This window comes from Penaeus japonicus, unplaced genomic scaffold (genome assembly GCF_977035675.1).
Source record: "Penaeus japonicus unplaced genomic scaffold, GWHDUDI00000001_assembly GWHDUDI00000004, whole genome shotgun sequence".
Lineage (NCBI taxonomy): Eukaryota > Metazoa > Arthropoda > Malacostraca > Decapoda > Penaeidae > Penaeus > Penaeus japonicus.
This window is the reverse complement of record NW_028234406.1, coordinates 39,448,859-39,456,358: the sequence shown is the minus strand read 5'-3', so window position 1 is coordinate 39,456,358 and position 7,500 is coordinate 39,448,859. Positions and strand designations below refer to the sequence as shown.

At 35.8% G+C, this 7,500-nt stretch overlaps 1 protein-coding gene across 1 annotated transcript in view; it reads right to left on the bottom strand.

Moving 5' to 3' along the window:
• LOC122254385 (cell adhesion molecule 2) overlaps positions 1–7,500 on the bottom strand; it is a 274,115-nt gene that overhangs the window by 150,901 nt on the left and 115,714 nt on the right. The window lies entirely within an intron of this gene.

Here is a 7,500-nt window from a genome sequence, read left to right as displayed (position 1 = left end):
TGATAGATAGAGATAGATATATGATAGATAGAGATAGATATATGATAGATAGAGATAGATATATGATAGATAGAGATAGAGATAGATAGATTGATTGATAGATAGATAGATATTTAGATAGATAGATAGATAGATAGATAGATATAGATAGATAGATATGTTTGTGTTTGATCACGAGCGTGCTTGCACAACGACATTTAAAACGCTGAAAGGTATTCTTGGTAAATAAACAAAGAAGCAGGAAAGCAAATCAAACAAATGCATTCTTTCATGTAATGATTAAATCCAATATTATTATCTTGTTTCCGTTTACAGTGAGACATACTATAGCAACACAGCTAATAAAAGCGTGTTTGTCCATATCATCCAACGGTCTACGGATATTGTGTCAATCTCGGAAGGTCACCTAGGATGGCTGGGGAAGAAAACACGGCACTTCTGTTTTCGTTCTTCAGTCTTCTCTTTGTTTGATAGATAGCGCTGTAGCCTTTGTTTAGGATCTATGTTTTTTTTTTTGTTGTTGTTGTTTTTTGGTTGTTTTTTGTCACTTTTTTGCATGACGTTGTCAGCTAATAAAACGGATGCGCTGTTCGGAAAATAAAGAAAAATATTGTTCTGTGTTAGCTTCAAAGAGCATTTGTAAATTGTGCGCCTTTGGATACTGTTGTTTGTAGTGCACTGGCTAATCATCGATGTTAATCTAATCATTTGATTGAAGCCGAATCTAGATATGATTGGAATTGGTTGCTATGCTTTTGTACAAATATAGCCTAGAGAAAGAATCCTTTTTTTGATTATTTAGTAAATCAATCTTGGGACTAATTAATGATCAGAGTCTGCTATGAATATTGAGTTCTTTCGGTATTAAGACTATTCTTTAATTTTGTCAGCGTATAATGAGTTTGTAGTTCAAGTGTCAGAGGCATTGCATACTGCACAAATTAAAGCAGCTCTCCCAATGAGGAATTATAATGCCAGGACATAAAGAGAGGTAGTATTGGTTTGTTTAAAGACTGGATATGTACCCCAAGGTTGATAAGAGAACAAAAAGATAAAATTTGCCTTAGAATGAGCTCATTCAAGATTTACAAAGGGAAAACAAACGGTACTATTTATTCGTACCTTTTAGTTCTGTTCATAAAAAATGAACGAAAGTAACTGTGACCTCGATAATTTTTTTTTTTTTTTTTTTTTTTTTGAAGAGTATTGGCATGGACACACAAATAATGAATCTGATGACCTCTCTTAATTAAAGCTGTGATTTATACCAATTAAAGATGAAAAGAAAACCACACGATAACTATACACATACAAAATGATAACACATGACTTTAATATATTCCTAAACTCTCAATGTCCTGGACAGTTAAAGATTTGCGAACACACAATCGTACGATAGTATCCCCGGGTACTGTCCGATATTGGAAATAAAATTCTGGTTATGAAATTTGAGATGATTAAGTCTTGTAATGTCGCAGTTATAGTAATTGCGCCGTAATTTGCATCTCTTTATGTCCCTTTAAGCATTATTTTGCAACTTGTATATACATACATACATGCTGCACATGCATATATACATACATGTTGTTATGCATCCGTAAATACGCATACATGTAAACATACGCTGATGTGTGTGTGTGTGTGTGTGTGTCGATGTGTGTGTCTGTGTGTGTGTGAGTGTGTGAGTGTGTGTGTGTTTGTATGTGTGTGTGTGTGTCTGTGTGTTTGCGTGTGTCTGTGTGTGTGTATCTGTGTGTCTGTGTGTGTTTATATGTGTGTCTGTGTGTCTGTGTCTGTGTGCGTGCGTGTGCGTGTTTGTGTGTGTGTGCGTTTGTGTGTTTGTATATGTGTTTGTGTGTGTGTGTTTGTGTGCCTGTGTGTGTGTGTGTGTTTGTATATGCGTATGTGTTTGTGTATGTGTGTTTATCCTCCGTCTTTCACATCTCTAACAATAGATCTCATTCCCCTTCATCCGCATTCCGATCTCACTCATCCATTTATTCTCCTCCTTTCCAACAAAGGCAAATATATAACAGATTTACATGCAAGCTGAGACTAACAAAGAGAGTCGCTCTTTGTTACGTTGCCTGACGGACGCTGAAAGAAAACTGATGCGGAATCTACTATTTGATATTTAAAAGATAAGAGAAATTTAAAAGATAAGTGAAAAGCTTGAAAAGACAGATACTATGGAGTGGTAAGATAGGGGATACCGCAGAAGCACAATAAACGGGATTTTCATTCTATTAGAGTTCTTCTGTGCTTAATGACATTCTTTCTCATTATCTGACTGTTTGCTCTCTTTCTTTCTTTCTATCTCTCTTTCATTCTCTATATCTTTGTCTCTTCTCTATCTTTTATCCAAGTCTCTTTCTCTCTCTCTCTCTCTCTCTCTCTCTCTCTCTCTCTCTCTCTCTCTCTCTCTCTCTTTCTCTCTCTCTCTCTTTCTCTTTCTCTACCCCTCTCTTTCTCTCTCTCTCTCCCAGTTACTCTCTCTCGTTTTCTCTCTCCCAGTCTCTCTCTCTTTCTCTCCCAGTCTCTCTCTCTTTCTTCCTCTCTCCCTCTCTTTCTCTCTCTCTCCCTCACTCCATCCCTCTCTCTCTCTCTCTCTCTCTCTCTCTCTCTCTCTCTCTCTCTCTCTCTCTCTCTCTCTCTCTCTCTCTCTCTCTCTATCTATCTATCTCTCACCCTTCCCCATTCTATCTATCTACTTATCCCTTTCATCCCTTTGTCCTTTCGGACTATCCCTCTTCCTCTCTTCTACATAGGCCCATACCTTCATAACAAAGGACCAGCAGAGCGTCCCTAAGTAAATATTCTCGTGTTGGTTTCGCCTATGTTAGCAGTCCGGCCAACGCATTCTGGGTTAAGATATAGCCCCACAAATAATACACAATCTAACCATTCGAATTCAAAAAGCGCAGTAAAGCAGCGGTCGAACGAGCCAGCTTACTGTTATCTTTGTGCTTATCAACTGATATGCTGGAGCCCCTCCTTGTTAACTGGCCTCGTTCTCCTTGGCCCTCGACCCTCTGAGACAAGGAACCTCTCCCTCTCCCTCCCTCCCTCCCTCTCTCTCTCTCTCTTCCTCCTCCTCCTCCTCCTCCTCCTCCTTCCCGCCACAAAGCCCTCATTATCACACTTCCTACAGTAGCGCGGATCTCGGGGAAGTTCTTGCCCACACCCACAGTTCAAACTTCTTCTTCCACTTCGATTGTGGGAGATAGGAACAAGGGGTGGGATGATGGGGTGAAGTTAGGAGAGATGGAATTGATAACGAGAGAGAGAGGGGGGGGAGAGAGAGAGAGAGAGAGAGAGAGAGAGAGAGAGAGAGAGAGAGAGAGAGAGAGAGAGAGAGAGAGAGAGAGAGAGAGAATGGGAAGTGAGGGAAAGAGAGAGACAAGGAGGAAGTAGAGAGAAAGAGAGAGGAGGGGGAAGAAGAAGAAAGAGGGGGGAAAAGAGAGAGTGAGAGTGGGGAGGAAGAGAAAGAGATAGAGAGAGAGAGAGGGGTGTTAGAGAGAGAGAGAGAGAGAGAGAGAGAGAGAGAGAGAGAGAGAGAGAGAGAGAGAGTCAAACAAACACAGAGAGAGATACAGAAATAGATTTAAAAAAAAAAAACACAGAACAAGATACAGAAACAGACAAACAAACCGACAAACAGAGAGGTAAACACTCGCACACACACCAAACACATAGACAAAGAAGACAAACAGACAGCCAAACAAACAAGCAAACAAACAGACACAGTATAACCAAATGACATACCCTTCCACACGAGAGGAGATCAAGAAGAAAGAGACAAAGTGCCAGACAGGAATGACAGAGAGAGCCAGACAGTCCGGAAGACAGACGCGCGCGAATGAAATAGATGTCGAGAGAAATCGCCGTCCTCACGCAGGTCCTCAGCACTCACTCAACGAAGACATCTCTCGGAGGAGAGCGGTGTTCAAGTGGTCCTCTTCGCCTTGTGTGGGAGATCTCCTTCAGATTGACATATATTACGCACAGGTTCTGCCAAGATCCCAGGACGACGAGAGTCCGGGGCAACAAGGGATCAAGAACGGCGCTAAGGATCTCTTGAGAACCTGCTCTTCTCGGGGCGTCTTGGCTTGTGGCCGAACCGCGCTCAGCTTTGTGGCGTCGTCGGGGAGAGCTTTTGCTGATAAGGATAAGGATGAAGAGAGGATAAAAAAGAAAGAAAGAAAGAAAAAAAATATATATGTATATATATATATATATATATATATATATATAGAGAGAGAGAGAGAGAGAGAGAGAGAGAGAGAGAGAGAGAGAGAGAGAGAGAGAGAGAGAGAGAGAGAGAGAGAGACACACACACACACACACACATCATATATATACACCATAAAAAAAATAGATAAAAATGAAAAGAAAGGGTCGATACTCCAGTGATATCATGTTGACGTTACATTTCGGAATAGCGTCCGTCCTTTCTCGGAATTTTTACCCTACTTGAACACCAAGACTTATAACTAGAAGAAGTAATACGCTGTAGTAATCTTCAGAATCAAAGAACCGTTCAAGATTTTCAGTTGTTGTTGTTTTTTCTTCTTCTTCCTCTTGTTATCATTCTCTCTTTATCAAGGACGGGCTATTGACCCTATTTGGGAAAAGATAAGCACTTTTCAAGGAGACTTTACCCTTTTCTTGTCAATATCTCCTCCCTAACATCTCTAGTGACCTTTTTTTTTTCCTTGTGTGTCTTACCCACACAAACCTCTCTCTCCCTGACTCCCTCTCTCTCTCTCTCTCTCTTTCTCTCTCCCTCTCTCTCTCTCTCTCTCTCTCTCTCTCTCTCTCTCTCTCTCTCTCTCTCTCTCTCTCTCTCTCTCTCTCTCCATCTCCATCCTCACACACGGAAATACACACACACAAACTTACAAATACCGTCACACATACACATACTCACACGCAACCACACACTAGGCAAACAAACAAACAATACAAACACCTTCACACCTACAAAACGGCTCCTCATATGGGTACACACATACCAACAAACACATTTACATACACACGTGTTTGTTATCATAGCAGCTGCATATTTCAGAATAGAAAGGTTTTGTCAACATTTCGAAATCCGAAAATACCGAGAAAATACAAAACAAAGCGTGTGTCAAGAAGATTCCGGTTAATCTTGGATTACTTTCTCTCTCTTTTCATGTGCTTGTTGTGTGTTTGTCTGTTTTGTTGATGTTTGTTGTTGTTTTGTTTGTTATATTTTGATTGTTGTTTGCTGTTGTTGTTGTTGTTGTTGTTGTTGTTGTTGTTGTTGTTGTTGTTGTTGTTGTTGTTGTTGTTGTTGTTGTTGTTGTTGTTGTTGTTTTGTTTTGTTGTTGTTGTTGTATGTGGTTGTTTATTGCTGTTTGTTTTCGTTTTTGCTGTTATATGTTGTTTGTCTGTGGTTAATTGTTGTTTGTTATTGATTGAATTGCATCCCTATTTGTATCTTATATTTATGTATGTATCTTTTTGTATTTAATATTTTTGTATGTCTAATTTTATCTTATACTTCTCCCCTCTTCAGTTTTCCCCTTGTCTTCGTCTTTTTAGCTTTTACATATTCATATTTTATTTTATTTTCCATGTTTTGTTATAGATCTTTTATTCTTATTCATCAATATATTGTGTTTCTTTACCTTTTTCTTTTTCTTTTTCTGTTTTTTTTGTGTGTTTTTTTCTTTATTATATTTTCTTTTTCTATTCTGTCTTTCGCCTTTTCTTTTTCATCATCATTTTAGTTTTCTTTTTATCTTTTACTGTTATCATTAGTATTATCCTTTATATTCTTATCATCCTTATCATTGATGTTATTATTATCAATATTGTTATTACCATTGTTATCGTTATTGTTATAAATGTTATCATCCTTGTTGTTATTTTTGCTGTTATTGGGATTATTCTTGTTGTTGTTATTATCATCACTTTTATTATCATGATCATTACTATAATTATTGTTTTTATCATTATCATTACTACTTTTAATATCATTATTACTAAAATTGTCATTATCGTTATCATTATCATTATCATCATTTTCGTTATCGTTGTGTTACCTATCATTATTATCAATATTATCATCATTCTCATCATCATTACGATTTTCATCATCATTCTCATTATCATTATATCTATTATCATTATTACTATCACTTCATTATCATTAGTATCATTATTACTAATATCCTTGTCATTATCATGATTATTGTTGTCATCCTTATCTTTGCTATCGTTATTATCATTATTGTTGTTATTACAATCTTTATTGTTATTACCATAACATCATTATTATTCCACCGTATCATCAAAAAATGCTGTTGTTAATTATAACATCACTGTCAGTATCAATAAGTTATCTACACCAGTTTCTCCAATTGCAATATATAATGCATTGCCTCGTGTTGCAATTTCATTATTGATATCGCCATCGGTATTACCCTTATCAATATTGCATTTACTTAGTGATAAGCCTAAAGCCAACCCAGTCTTTATCCTTTGCAATCTGCTTGTCGAGTATTTTATATTTCTTATTATAATATTTATAATATTAAAATATAATATTATTATATTTCTTATTATTTCATATTTCTTATTATTATTATATTATTATATCATATTTCTTATTATAGGATTGTTACTGATGTTGCAATCAATATTTTGCAAAAGTAGTATGATAATCATCGTTGCATCATTGTTTTTATTTTTGGTCTTTATCAGTTTTATTTGCTTAATTCTTATCATTATTACTGTTATCAATATTATTGATATCATCATTATCAATTATATTATCATTGTTTTTGGTACTATTATCAGTATCATCTTTATTTCTATTATCATTATATCATCATTGTTACCATTATTTTATCATTATTATCATTATCGCCATTACTAGTATCATTATCATAAATATCATTATTATCATTATCGTCGTTACTAGTATCATTATTATAATTGTCATCATTATCCTCATCATCATTATCATACTTATCATTATCATTATTATTATCCTTATTATCATAATTCCTATCATTACTGCCATCATCGTTATTATCATCATAACCGCTATTACCACCAGTGTCATTTTTGTCATTACCATAACGTTTTCACAACTGTTATGAACTCTATATAACCATACTATTATCATCAATATTAGCATCATCATCATCATTACAACAACTATTAAGATTATTCACAAAATCATTCTTTCCTCTTAGCAGTAGTAGAGTAATTGTAGTAATAGGAATTGTTGTTAAATTGTATTAATGTTAAAGTTGTTAACAGTTTGTTCTTTTTTCTCTCTCTCTTTTGTTTTACTCCCTCTCCTTCCTTTTCATTTATCATTATCATCATTTTCAATCTTTTATCATCATTATTATCATTATCATCAATATCATTATTACTATCATTATCATTATCCTCATTACTGACATCCTCAATAATGAAATCACCATATTCTTTCATCCACTTTCATCTTCCACT